We start from the raw sequence: 14679 nt of genomic DNA, 5'->3' as shown, positions 1-14679 counted from the left end.
CTGCCCACTCCTCCACCCGGAACCCATACCCCATCCCTGACATACCCCATCCCTGTCTGCTCGTCGCCAGTGTGTTGTTATCCATTGGATCTGCCTATCCACTGCCATCAACCCACCTCCGCTGCCCGCTCCTCCACCCAGAACCCATACCCCATCCCTGACATACCCCATCCCTGTCTGCTCGTCGCCAGTGTGTTGTTATCCATTGGATCTGCCTATCCACTCCCATCAACCCACCTCCGCTGCCCGCTCCTCCACCCAGAACCCATACCCCATCCCTGTCTGCTCATCGCCAGTGTGTTGTTATCCATTGGATCTGCCTATCCACTCCCATCAACCCACCTCCGCTGCCCGCTCCTCCACCCAGAACCCATACCCCATCCCTGACATACCCCATCCCTGTCTGCTCGTCGCCAGTGTGTTGTTATCCATTGGATCTGTCTATCCACTGCCATCAACCCACCTCCGCTGCCCACTCCTGCACCCAGAACCCATACCCCATCCCTGACATACCCCATCCCTGTCTGCTCGTCACCAGTGTGTTGTTATCCATTGGATCTGCCTATCCACTGCCATCAACCCACCTCCGCTGCCCGCTCCTCCACCCAGAACCCATACCCCATCCCTGACATACCCCATCCCTGTCTGCTCGTCACCAGTGTGTTGTTATCCATTGGATCTGCCTATCCACTCCCATCAACCCACCTCCGCTGCCGGCTCCTCCACCCAGAACCCATACCCCATCCCTGTCTGCTCATCGCCAGTGTGTTGTTATCCATTGGATCTGCCTATCCACTCCCATCAACCCACCTCCGCTGCCCTCTCCTCCACCCAGAACCCATACCCCATCCCTGACATACCCCATCCCTGTCTGCTCGTCACCAGTGTGTTTATTATCCATTGGATCTGCCTATCCACCCTCCCATCAACCCACCTCCGCTGCCCCACTCCTCCACCCAGAACCCATACCCCATCCCTGACATACCCCATCCCTGTCTGCTCGTCACCAGTGTGTTGTTATCCATTGGATCTGCCTATCCACTGCCATCAACCCACCTCCGCTGCCCGCTCCTCCACCCAGAACCCATACCCCATCCCTGACATACCCCATCCCTGTCTGCTCGTCACCAGTGTGTTGTTATCCATTGGATCTGCCTATCCACTGCCATCAACCCACCTCCGCTGCCCGCTCCTCCACCCAGAACCCATACCCCATCCCTGACATACCCCATCCCTGTCTGCTCGTCACCAGTGTGTTGTTATCCATTGGATCTGCCTATCCACTGCCATCAACCCACCTCCGCTGCCCACTCCTCCACCCAGAACCCATACCCCATCCCTGTCTGCTCGTCACCAGTGTGTTGTTATCCATTGGATCTGCCTATCCACTCCCATCAACCCACCTCCGCTGCCCGCTCCTCCACCCAGAACCCATACCCCATCCCTGTCTGCTCGTCACCAGTGTGTTGTTATCCATTGGATCTGCCTATCCACTGCCATCAACCCACCTCCGCTGCCCGCTGCCCGCTCCTCCACCCAGAACCCATACCCCATCCCTGACATACCCCATCCCTGTCTGCTCGTCACCAGTGTGTTGTTATCCATTGGATCTGCCTATCCACTCCCATCAACCCACCTCCGCTGCCCGCTCCTCCACCCAGAACCCATACCCCATCCCTGTCTGCTCATCGCCAGTGTGTTGTTATCCATTGGATCTGCCTATCCACTCCCATCAACCCACCTCCGCTGCCCGCTCCTCCACCCAGAACCCATACCCCATCCCTGACATACCCCATCCCTGTCTGCTCGTCACCAGTGTGTTGTTATCCATTGGATCTGCCTATCCACTCCCATCAACCCACCTCCGCTGCCCGCTCCTCCACCCAGAACCCATACCCCATCCCTGACATACCCCATCCCTGTCTGCTCATCGCCAGTGTGTTGTTATCCATTGGATCTGCCTATCCACTCCCATCAACCCACCTCCGCTGCCCGCTCCTCCACCCAGAACCCATACCCCATCCCTGACATACCCCATCCCTGTCTGCTCGTCACCAGTGTGTTGTTATCCATTGGATCTGCCTATCCACTGCCATCAACCCACCTCCGCTGCCCGCTCCTCCACCCAGAACTATCTACCTCCACGTTCTCATTGATTAATAAATACTCACCATCTTTATACTCACCTTGTCCTGTTCTGCTTCTGGGTCCAATTCTGGTAAACCCTGACACTGTTACACAATAAATGTTCGTTTTGTTCGATAAAGTCCCTCTTTATGTATAAAAACCTCCATTTTGTTGGCGCGTTTTGTTCAGTAATCCAATGGCTCAAATGCGGTCACAACGCGCAGACGAAAATTCAAAATAGTATCCGTAAAATTTGTAGAAACATGGCAAACGATGTTTAAAATCAACCCCCAGGTTGTATTTAGCCTAAATAATTGATAATATTTAAATCGGACAACAGCGTCGTCAATATAAAAGAAAAACAAAAAGGTTGCGCTCTCTGCCGTGCGCAGTAACCAGCTCTGGGGACATCCCAGGGTCCACTCACTCAATGTGATCATTCTCCCTCATTTTCAGAAGAAAAGACTGAAACAATGTCTAAAGACTGTTCCCAACTAGTGGAAGCCACAGGGAACGGAATCTGGGTCATATCCCTTTAAATGGTGGATAGGCTTTTATTGGAAAAACAGCCATTTCAAAATAATGGCACTTCCTGGATGGATTTTTCTCAGGTTTTCACCTGCCATATCAGTTCTGTTATACTCAGACATTATTTTAACAGTTTTAACAGTGTTTTCTATCCAAATCTACCAATTATATGCATATCCTAGCTTCTGGGCCTGAGTAGCAGGCAGTTTACTTTGGGCACGCTTTTCATCCAAAATTCTGAATGCTGCCCCCTATCCTAAAAAAGTTAAATTACGAGCCTAGTTGGTTTAGCCACGGAAAAAGTCAGCAACCTTCTCGCTAGCCATGATTGGCTGAGATAATGAGTGGGCTGGACATCCCGAGAGATGAGTTCGGATTGGTCTGCCATGTAGAACTGTCTAAAACATGAGCTGGTCAGTATGTGTAGGTATTCTTTTCTAACGATATCACTCAGTAGAACTGCATAAGTGTTGCTCTCCACTTTTTGGAGGACCAAGTTTTGAAATCAGTGGAATTAGAGTACGATAGCTAAGGAGATTTGATTTTGATTGCAAATATGCAGACAGAGTAGAAAAGAGAACACAGAGAAGGCTGTTGTATAAAACACCTGTCTCCAGATTACATCTTCAAACTAAGGGCAAACATGGCATCTGTGACAGAGAGGGAGAAGTGTCCATCCATTTCAGATATTACACGTTTCTATTTTAGTCAGAAAGTCATTTTCATTTCAAGCTAAATGATGCTGTTAGCTAGCTAGCTAACATTAGCTGGCTGTCTCACTAACTAATGTTATGTGTATGATCTCTGGATCTCTGGAGTAATATTATTCATATCTCAGAGCCATTCGCATTGCTAGCTATAGCCTAATGTTAGCTAGATAACATTGAACCTGGTTGGTTAGCTACCTGCAGATCCATTAAACCAATAAGTTGTATCTATCATTTCTCTTAATATGACAAGGATTGAAAAGGATTTGCCAGGAGATTGTCGAATTGATTCATGATGATGACTGCTTGTCTGGCTAAGATTTTGTAAGAATGATGTTGTCATGATCAGTACAATTTTTTTAATATATATACAGTATTTTTAACCTTTATTTAACAAGGCAAATCAGTTAAGAATTAAAAACAAGTTCTTATTTTCAATGATGGCTTCGGAACAGTGGGTTAACTGCCTTGTTCAGGGGCAGAACAACAGATTTTTACCTTGTCAGCTCAGGGATTTGATCTTGCAGCCTTTCGGTTACTAGTTCAACGCTCTAACCAAAAGGCTACCTGCCGCCCAACCAAAGCTACAGAATCAAAGCTACCGAATATGTAACGTGATTTGACGTCATTATATCTGTGGCCAATGACCTTCAGCCATCTTGGATGGGCACTTCAAATGTAAATCTATGGCAGCACCCAAGGAGCTTGAACTTTCTAGCTCTACTTGTAGATTTTGTGATAACGTAGTGTCCCCACGAATGACAGAACACTGAGACAATCACATGCAAATAGAGAACATCACCAACCCCTATGCTCTGTATTTTCTGCTGGCTGCCCCACCAGCACAGAAAGCACTGAGCTCGAATGAAACACCTGCATTTTGGAGCTGCTTTAGTCAATAAAGCAAAAAAGAGACTATGTTCGCCCCATCTTCCCTGATTGACGGGTCGCCACTGTGGACATCGGTATATCTCACTCACAAGTCTGATGTTCATTACACATTTAGTGTGCATCCCTCAGAATACAACTTTCCCAGACTATCCACTTGTTAACTTCCTTGTAAGGCTTTCAACAATATAATATGATTCCACCGTGATAGTCCGGCAGCTGATTATTACACATTTATTCATATAGTTTCATTGGCTGTTTGAGTCGTCACAATAGACCTTTCGGCACTCCCATTTCGTGGCTCTGAACTCTGTAGAACGCTGAAACCATACCTTTGCCAGATATCCATCACATAATACATTGCATCTCTGTATAATGATGTATCTCTCATTAGCTCTTCCCTGCAGTAGAGGAGTAGAGGAGAATACTGTAGTAATCCTACTCAGTGCCTTATTCGGCGTATGGCCCATTCTCTATGTGGGGCTTTTCATGTCCTGCAGTTTACCAGGCTGGAGGGGAAGCTAGCTGGAGGGAAAGCTATTAGTGTGCTTCAAATAGGGACCAGCGATCGAGTGAGAGAGAAAGAGAGACTAGGGACATCAGTTCACGTTTTGGTTTATTGTCAGAGACTAGGGAAGAAATTCAATCAAAGTTAATTTTGCATTGCAGCAATGCGTTTTCTTTTTTCTCATGTTGGAGTCAACCTTGTCAAGACAGGCACACCTCAAAGACTGACATGATCAACATTTTCTTCTGATGTCGAGGCAAAGTTTCACATGTCCCATTATATCCCATCCTGTCCTGTCTGGACCACATTTAAATTAGAACCGTGGTACACCTAGACATTAGTAAATCATGAAATTATGTCCATTGGAGATTTGCAAGAAAATTGGGATCTCAAGTTAGGAATTGGCCAGAGACTGATTTCAAAGGAAGAGAGAGATGCAGAGATGCAGAAGAGATAGATGCATGGAGATTCTACACTCATGTAGTAGTGGAATCCATCTTCCATTTATTCTCTCCTCTCTCCTCCCCTCCAAAAAGCTTTACTTGTCCTACGTCATCCTTTTTCTGTCTCTCTATTTTTCTCTCATTCCTTGTCTCTCGCTAACGCAAAAATAAGGAGGGATATTCTACAATCCTATAGAGGTTACTACTGTTTTCTCTCTCAGGGAAAAGGAGGCGCTTCTCCTTCACCCAAATCCAGACAGCTGATGTTCTGAAAGAGCTGCAAAATCTAGACTCCTACAAATCAGCTGGGCTAGACCCCCTCTTTCTAAAATGATCCTTTTTGTTTAGCACACTCTGCCAACCCTGATGTCCTAGCCGTGTCTGAATCCTGGCTTATAGCAAATTGTTGCAACACCTATTACTAGCCTGTTCAACCTCTCTTTTGTATCTTCTGAGATCCCTAAAGAGAAAGTCTTCGAAAGTCAAGTTAACAAACAGATCACTGACCATTTCAATCCCACCGTACCTCCTCCGCTATGCAATCTGGTTTCCGAGCTGGTCATGGGTGCACCTCAGCCACGCTCAAGGTCCTAAACGATACCATAACCGCCATCGATAAAAGACAGTACTGTGCAGCCATATTCATCGACCTGGCCAATGCTTTCGACTCAATCACTGCATTCTTATCGGCAGACTCAACAGCCTTTGTTTCTGAAATGACTGCCTCGCCTGGTTCACCAACTACTTCTCAGATAGAGTGTCAAATCAGAGGGCTTGTTGTTCAGACCTCTGGCAGTCTCTATGGGTGTGCCACAGGGATCAATTCTCGGGGAGACTCTTTTCTCTGTATATAACAATGAAGTCGCTCCTGCTGCTGGTGATTCTCTGATCCACCTCTACTCAGATGACACCATTCTGTATTCTTCTGGCCCTTCTTTGGACATTGTGTTAACAAACCTCCAGACGAGCTTCAATGCCATACAACACTCCTTCCGTGGCCTCCAACTGCTCTTAAATGCTAGTAAAACTAAATACATGCTTTTCAACCGATCGCTGCCCGAAGCCGCCCGTCCAACTAGCATCACCACTCTGGACAGTTCTGACACAGAATATGTGGACAAATACAAATATGTAGGTGTCTGGTTAGACTGTAAACTCTCCTCCCAAACTCACATTAAGCATCTCCAATCCAAAATTAAATCAAGAATTGGCTTCCTATTTCGCAACAAAGCCTCATTCACCCAAGCTGCTAAACATACCCTCGTAAAACTGACTATCATACCGATCCTTGACTTTGGCGATGTCATTTACAAAATAGCCTCCAACACTCTACTCAGCAAATTAGATGTAGTCTATCACAGTGCCATCCGTTTTGTCACCTAAGCCCATAAACTACCCACCACTCCGACCTGTATTCTCTCGTTGGCTGACCTCACTACATATTCGTCGCCAAACTCACTGGCTCCAGGTCATCTATAAGTCTTTGCTAGGTAAAGCCCCGCCTTATCTCTGCTCACTGGTCACCATAGCAACACCCACCCATAGCACGTGGTCCAGCAGGTATATTTCACTGGTCATCCCCAAAGCCAACTCCTACTTTGGTCGCCTTTCCTTCCAGTTCTCTGCTGCCAATGACTGGAGTGAATTGCAAAAATCACTGAAGCTGGAGACTCATATCTCCATCACTAACTAACTCCATCACTAACTATCTCCATCACTAACTGCTCTGAGAGAATCAGCTCTCAGAGCAGCTTCCAATCACTGCACATGTCCACAGCCCACCTGTAAATAGCCCACCCAACTACCTCATTCCCTAAATTGTTATTTATTTTTGCTCTTTTGCACCCCAGTATCTCTACTTGCACATCATCAACTGCACTTCTATCACTCCAGTGTTAATGCTAAATTTTAATTATTTCGCCACTACGGCCTATTTATTGCCTTACCTCCATAATGTTACTACATTTGCACACATTGTGTATAGATTTGTCTATTATGTTTTTAACTGTACGTTTGTTTATCCCGTGTGTAACTCTGTGTTGATGTTTTTGTTGCACTGCTTTGCTTTATCTTGGCCAGGTCGCAGATGTAAATGAGAACTTGTTCTCAACTGGCCTACCTGGTTAAATAAAGGTGAAATAAATAAAAAAAATATATAAAATAAAAAATCATGGGACCAATCTAATGGAACATGGGTACAATACAGCCAAGTCTCGGCCTGGGATCATGGACATATCTGACTTTGGATACCGAATTTACAAAAAATGCTGTGTGAATAAGTTGTTTTGTATGTTTTGCGAATTCATTGCCATCAATCAGTGTGTGTGTGTGTGTGTGTGTGTGTGTGTGAGACTCAATGGATATTCTTTCAGTTTTCTTCAGATAACGGTGTCCTTGGAAGTCTGAGTGTTTGTGTGTGTGGGTTTGGGATTAGTGTGTGTGTTGTGCTCCTCATCAGAAAAAGGTATACGCTTGACTGAGTGTTAGCCACCTTCCCTGAGAGCTTTAAACTACATTTTATTCGTCTTACTTTCATTTGTAAGATTATCTGCTTTCCAGTGTACTTGTAATATTTGTAATTGCCCTACAGCTAAACCCCAGCAAGAAGTGAAATTCATTTTACCAAGCAATTCTCAGTTGAAACCTTCAGGACATCCAACAGAAGTGTTTGAAAAGGAATCTGCTATCAGTGGGACATATCTTTAGATTTAATTACCCACTTTTTGATCATGTCTCATCGCTGCAACTCCCCAATGGGAGCGGGAGGAGAAGGTCGAGTCATGCTTCCTCCGAAACATGATCCGCCAAACTGCACTTCTTAACACTCGCCCGCTTAACCCGAAAGCCAACTGCATCAATTTGTTGGAGAAAACACCATTCAACTGACGACCGAGGTCATCCTGGCAAGGTGTCGCTAGACCAGGATGAGCCCCTGGCCAAACCCGGATGACACTGGGCCAGTTGTGCGCCGCCCTATTGGACTCCCAATCAAGGCCGGTTGTGATACTGCCCAGGATCAAACCCGGGCCTGTAGTGACACCTCTAGCACTGTGATGCAGTGCCTTAGACCACTGTGCCACACAGGAGGTCTTAATTGCTGTTTTTTAATTATTAATGTACAATTATCCAAATGAGGATTTGGTGACATTTTAAGATTTTAATCAGAAAATATTTTACTGAATGGATAATTGCAAAACCATGTTTTATGGTTTTCTCTTTGTATGTACAGTATGTACACATTAATGATTCAATATGTGGTTTATGAAACAAATATATAAGTAAATCCATTGTCAACATTGTATACAAAATTAAGATTGGCATAATGATCTATATAATATTTCACACAATTACAATTGACAGTATAAAGGTTTGGAGTTAAACAGAATTACAGTGATATGCATAAAATAACAAATAAACATTATCCTGGTAAAAATAATTATTTACATTCTATTCAGCATTTTACAATTAGTTAATACAATGTTATCAGAATTAAATGAACAATGTATTACATAACAGGATTCTTTTTTGACGAATAAAATCTATTTTCACATGTATAAACAATTCTATGTATTATATATCTGAATATTTTCAATTATATATCTTTATATTTCCATTTGACAGTTTTATTTGTTTTTAAGATATTTGTTGAATTGAACATTAAGAACTGGAAAGTAATTGAACACAGTTATATGACTATGAATAATAATATTAATGTAGATGGAAAACAGTAAACATGGGCCTGATTCAGATCTGTATTTATTCAGAAAGACTTATTTATTGGAGTGTTTAAATTCAGTTAGAACAAATGCAGAACACATGAACTGAGAGTTATTTGAATGTTGATCAACAGATTAAAATATATAAAAAACATTACGTTTGAGAGAAACGTTATAAAACACACATTTTCCCTGGCAATTAGGAGTTCCTTGTCCCCTGGTACAAACTACTGTATTATAAGGAGGCGGCGAACAGTGCGCGCACAAGATCTCCCAGTTTAGCCAATTTGTCTACGTCTCTCCAAACATCACATTTCTGTTGCTCCAAATGACAAATTTGGTGGTGTTTTGGAACTACTCCTGCTGCAGCTGCACCCCAGGATCCACCGCTGCTATGGCCGGTTAACTGGTTCAACTGATTCAATGTGAATGGTTAAGGTAAGGAGAGTTACGGTTTGTGATAGGGTTAAAACTAAAACAAGGCCATGGTTAAGTTTAAGCATTCAATCTGAATGGTTAAGGTAAGGAGAGTTACGGTTTGTGATAGGGTTAAAACTAAAACAAGGTCATGGTTAAGTTTAAGCATTCAATCTGAATGGTTAAGGTAAGGAGAGTTACGGTTTGTGATAGGGTTAAAACTAAAACAAGGTCATGGTTAAGTTTAAGCATTCAATCTGAATGGTTAAGGTAAGGAGAGTTACGGTTTGTGATAGGGTTACAACTAAAACAAGGCCATGGTTAAGTTTAAGCATTCAATCTGAATGGTTAAGGTAAGGAGAGTTACGGTTTGTGATAGGGTTAAAACTAAAACAAGGCCATGGTTAAGTTTAAGCATTCAATCTGAATCAGGGGTGGATTGGCCATCTGGGAATTCCCTTTGTCCCTGCCGAAGAGAGGAGGGTCTCACTGAAGGTATAATTATTATTTCTAAACACTTAATATTCAGTTCAATATATTTCACAACAAAGCTATTTGATATGGCTCCGAGCACATGAAATGCACACAGGCTATTGTAAGGCCTATAGCTCTCATGGGTAGTACCAACCGCAAAGTTTTTTTTAACATTACATTTATCTTGATGGATGCATGCACACACAGTAAATAAATAACGTCCTGAGAACATGTAAGGCTTTTAATAGCACTGCTAGCTTAAGTTAACCGTTTTGAACTCCAAACACATGGAAATTCAGTTGCTTTGGCATTAATCATGAAAACACTTTTTTTTAAATTGTGGCAGTGAGATTCAAACTCATGTTCTTCTGTTTTTTATCCAAGGAATTAGTTCACTGCACCACCCGGATGGAGCCAGCATGCCATGTTATTTTACTAATACAAAGTTGTTAATTTGAGACTATTCAAACAGATCCCATTTCAAAGTAATATAAGCATTTCTACTAAGCTAACATATTGAATTGTTTTAAGATGGTCAAACCATGGATAATTTATCTATTTGATTTTGAATTGTAGGACCCCTGTATGTATCAAAAACAAATGTTTGATAAAATATTCCATTTGACTACTATAGCCCATAGAACAACATTGAATAACACAATCACAAATGGAAAAACAATCATAAGGAGTAAGGTTTTAAAGTCCTATATCTAAGAGACGTAAGAAAGCTCAATAAATATTATTGGACATATATCCAACCCCTTTATTTAGCTGGCACAAAATTACTTCCATACTTCCATAATGTTTGGGGGCCAGTACTGGGTCACCGTCAGACCAGTGACACTTGTGGGAGTTGTAGAGCGAAACGGAGAACACCATCAAGTTCGTGAGAGTCTCCTCTTTCCAGAGAGTCATTAGGGGATAAAATCCGTCCAAAAAACTAAAATATTTCCTGAGCTTCCTTATTAGTTTGTAGGCCAAACCATTCTGATGCTACAGACATTTTTGTGAGAAGACCAATTTTCAGGATGTCTCCTGCTCTGACAAACAGCGCTGTTAGCTCTGCCACTTTCCACTGCAGATGCGGAAGGCCGACAGGCGGATGTGGTGGATTGAGATTCAGCCCTTCTAAAAAATCATATATCTCTAGCTTAAACAGACGGATTTAATTAGATGAATCGACTCTTACTAAAGAACTCTGAATGACTTTATAAGATGATTACTCATGATTTGGGTCCTACCAAATCCAGTGCTGGTGCCACCAATAGTAAACGTTAGTAACACCAGAGGAACATGTTAGTCTGGAGCTCTGTTATAGTAATTAACACTTAACCCTCTATTTTTAGCTGCCGTTGAGGTGGCGTTAGCGCACATTAGTTTGCATGAATTTGGTTATGGCATGAATTTGGACGGTGGAAATGCAGCCTATCCAATATGCATGAACATCATAGTTGAGTTACAGTAATAGTCCATTGGGTGGAGAGAGAGAGAGAATAAAAGAGTATCACCACAGCAGTTCAGGAACAAATAAGAGAAAAAACAATGAACCGTAGACCCTTTTATAAGCTTCTGAGTTGTTTGGATTCAAAACCTGAATTGCTGACCAATAGTATTACTGTAAAGATAATCTCCAATCAGAAGTCAGACCTACATGATGTAACCTCTGCTTATCAGAAGTGTGACAATGGGGGTTGGCAAGACTAACACAGAGATTGTTCTTATCTGATTCTACATCAGAGAGAAGTGTTCATAACCGGACGGCTAGCACTGTAGTAGTCACTGTAGACAATCTTCAGACCAGCAGTTCATGGTCCTAGCAACATCACTTCAGGTGTGTCCTTTTTGGCGCCTTAGCATTGTCTTCTTCTTTAGACATGCAAATATCCTTAGGTAACACCTTTCTGCAAGCAAGCTGGAAAGGAATTCTCAATTTTTCTTTGTAAAAGCAAAACACATAACTGAAGGTATATCGCAGATTAATTAACATTTCAATGAACATACAATTGTTTATTTATCTGATTGAATTGGTCAATAGCAACTTCAAATGTTGTTTTATCAAATAAGTCAAATATACATAACATTTGATCAAAGAGCCCTATCTCAAAGACAGTATATTTGAGACAAAACTCTCAAACTCTCCTCCCTTTGAGAGAAAATGGATAACCAGAATTTTTAAACAATCAAGAACAATTCTTGAAGTCAAATCAAAACAACTTTTAAGCATAAATCGAACACATATTTAGGCCTATTCTACGTGTGAGAATTACAATGTAAGTTCAGAATGGTTTCACAAGCAATTTGTGCCTGGCTCAAATCGGTCTTATGTAGCAAATTTGAAATTGTGTTTTTGTACATTGGATAATAGCAGAGACACAGAGCTACAAAAGGGTATACCATACACTGCATTTGAGGAACAATGGGAAAGTAATTTTGCTTTGAAAATTGATAAACTTGTAACCTCACCTTTGAGAAAATGGCCTTGAATGTTTTGGACTGGAGAGCACTTCTTTCTCTGCACCCATTCAGCATTGTTCACACCCTCTTAAGCTTTAGTTAGCTTAATAATAAGATCATACACATAACGTTAGCTAGCGAGCCAGCCTGCTAACGTTAGCTAGCTAACAGTACACTTTAACTTGAAATGAAACCACTTTCTGTCAAAATTAGAAAGGTGTATTATGTCAAAATGTAGCTAGCTTGACAATCTTAAATCATATACATCATGGATGGACGTGTCTCCTGTCAGATGCCATGGTTGCCCTTAGTTGGCTATCATAATCGAATTACAGTGATTTCAAAACTCAGTCCTCCAGAAAGTGGAGTGCAACACTTATGCAGTTTTACTACGTGATACATTTTTAAAAAACTGTGTTAGACAGGATTACCTAGACATACTGACCAGCTCAAATAGACAGAAGCGTGCTATATGGCAGAACGATCTAAACTCATCTCGCGGCATGTCCAGCCCACTCATTATCTCAGCCAATAATGGCTGGCGGGAGGGTTGATTCCTTTTTCTGTGGCTAAACCAGCTAGGCTCGTAAATTAACCATTTTATTCGTATTTACAGATGGCATACACATTTTGTAATTAAGGCACATGAAAGTTCACATGTTCGAGAAGGCATTTCTTCCAATAACAAAAAAAGTTCATGTTCAAACGGCTCTCCTGTGAAGTAGTGACCCGCAAGATACGCCTAGCTTCGTGAAACGGGTCACATTTGAACATTAAATATATTAGAATCCTAGTTTAAAACAGCCAAGGCCATTTTGTGACAAACAAAGCAATGACTTTAAATAGCACACGCACATCTATACATTCAGATGGACTTAGCCATATGCACCACGCATAGGAAAACAAACAATTCTTTGTGTTTTAACTTCTAGGTGCACCCATCCCGTTAGCGGGATCATTTTCGTCAACATCCGCTGAATTGCAGAGCACCAAATTCTAATTAAATTACTAAAAATATTTTATTTTCATGAAATCACAAGTGAAAAACACAGCTTAGCTTGTTGTTAATCCACCTGGCCTGTCAGATTTCAAAAAAGCTTTACAGCAAAAGCGTTTATGTTAGGACATCTCTCTCAGCAGACAAACATTACAAACAGCTAGCAGAAAAGTAGATTGGTCATGAAAGTCAGAAAAGTCAGAAAAGCAATCAAATGAATCGTTTACCTTTGATGATCTTCAGATGTTTTCATTCACGAGACTCCCAGTTACACAATAAATGTTCCATAAAGATTATTTTTATATCCAAAATACCTCCATTTGGTTGGCACATTTTGTTCAGAAATCCACAGGCTCAAGCGGTCACGACAGGGCAGACAAAAATGTAAATTGTCTCCATAAAGTTCGTAGAAACATGTCAAACGTTTTTTATAATCAATCCTCAGGTTATTGTTTTTTTTGTTTAAAAAAAATCGTACCCCCTTTTCTCTCCAATTTCATTCACGGTGTTTGAGACGTTCGGAAGGAGACTAACGTGAGGTGAAATAAATAAATCATTAATCAGAAGACTATTGATCAGATATGAAAATATCTGAAAGGTTATATTGGGAAGTTATAACTTTGTAATCTGAATACTTTGGTGCCCCAACTTCCTAGTTAATTACAGTTACATGATTATTCAGTTTAATCGAGTAACTAATTACAGAGAATCTTTGATAAAAACAAAGTCTTCAGTTTAATGATAGTAAAGACACGACAGGAGGAACATAGAACTACAGAACTACATAGAACTACAGATATAGGATCTTAATTTTTAGCCAGTTTGCTACCGCAGGTAAATATGAATTATTATGTGGATCAGAATTAATGGTCATTTTTTTATGAGGGTTGAAATATTTTTCATAAGAGAAAATCAAGTCTGAAATTAAAAGTTTCAAATTTCCTGCACCGCAGGAAGGTTCACCCGCAACAGGGTAACTAAATTAAGATCCTACATCTGTATACACATTTGTCTTTTATGTTTTTGAAATCATTGCTAGCTCTATGGAAAGAGTGAGGAGGAAAGAAATGGCCCTGAAACATTCCTCTTCATCCGTTGTCTCACCCTCGTTACAGCCTATCACTGAACTCCTCTCTCCCTCTCTCTCCTTTCTTCACTGTGCTAAACTGAGGATAAACTGCCATCCTCCATTTCCCCATCATCCCTCTGTCCTGTGTGCTTACTTCTCTCTTTTCTGGGATAAATAATGAGATCTCTCCCCCTCCCTTTCCATCACTCTTTCGTGGGTGTGACAGTCACACCAAGGCTGACTCTGCTCTGAGTCTCAGGACCCATGACAAGGACAGAGACCCGTCATGTCACACACACATGGACGAACGCACGCACACACGCTCAGATATACACACACACTGGGTCAAAT

The 14679-nt window shown here is 41.9% G+C and overlaps 2 protein-coding genes across 3 annotated transcripts in view; one reads left to right on the top strand and one right to left on the bottom strand.

Moving 5' to 3' along the window:
* LOC118400263 (succinate dehydrogenase [ubiquinone] iron-sulfur subunit, mitochondrial-like) overlaps positions 1 to 14679 on the top strand; it is a 401361-nt gene that overhangs the window by 379751 nt on the left and 6931 nt on the right. The window lies entirely within an intron of this gene.
* LOC118370843 (ephrin type-A receptor 8-like) overlaps positions 1 to 14679 on the bottom strand; it is a 153131-nt gene that overhangs the window by 137224 nt on the left and 1228 nt on the right. The gene's annotated exons all lie outside the window — the stretch shown is intronic.

This window comes from Oncorhynchus keta, chromosome 21 (assembly GCF_023373465.1).
Source record: "Oncorhynchus keta strain PuntledgeMale-10-30-2019 chromosome 21, Oket_V2, whole genome shotgun sequence".
NCBI lineage: Eukaryota > Metazoa > Chordata > Actinopteri > Salmoniformes > Salmonidae > Oncorhynchus > Oncorhynchus keta.
The sequence above is the reverse complement of the archived record's forward strand: the minus strand, read 5'-3'. Positions and strand labels throughout refer to the sequence as shown.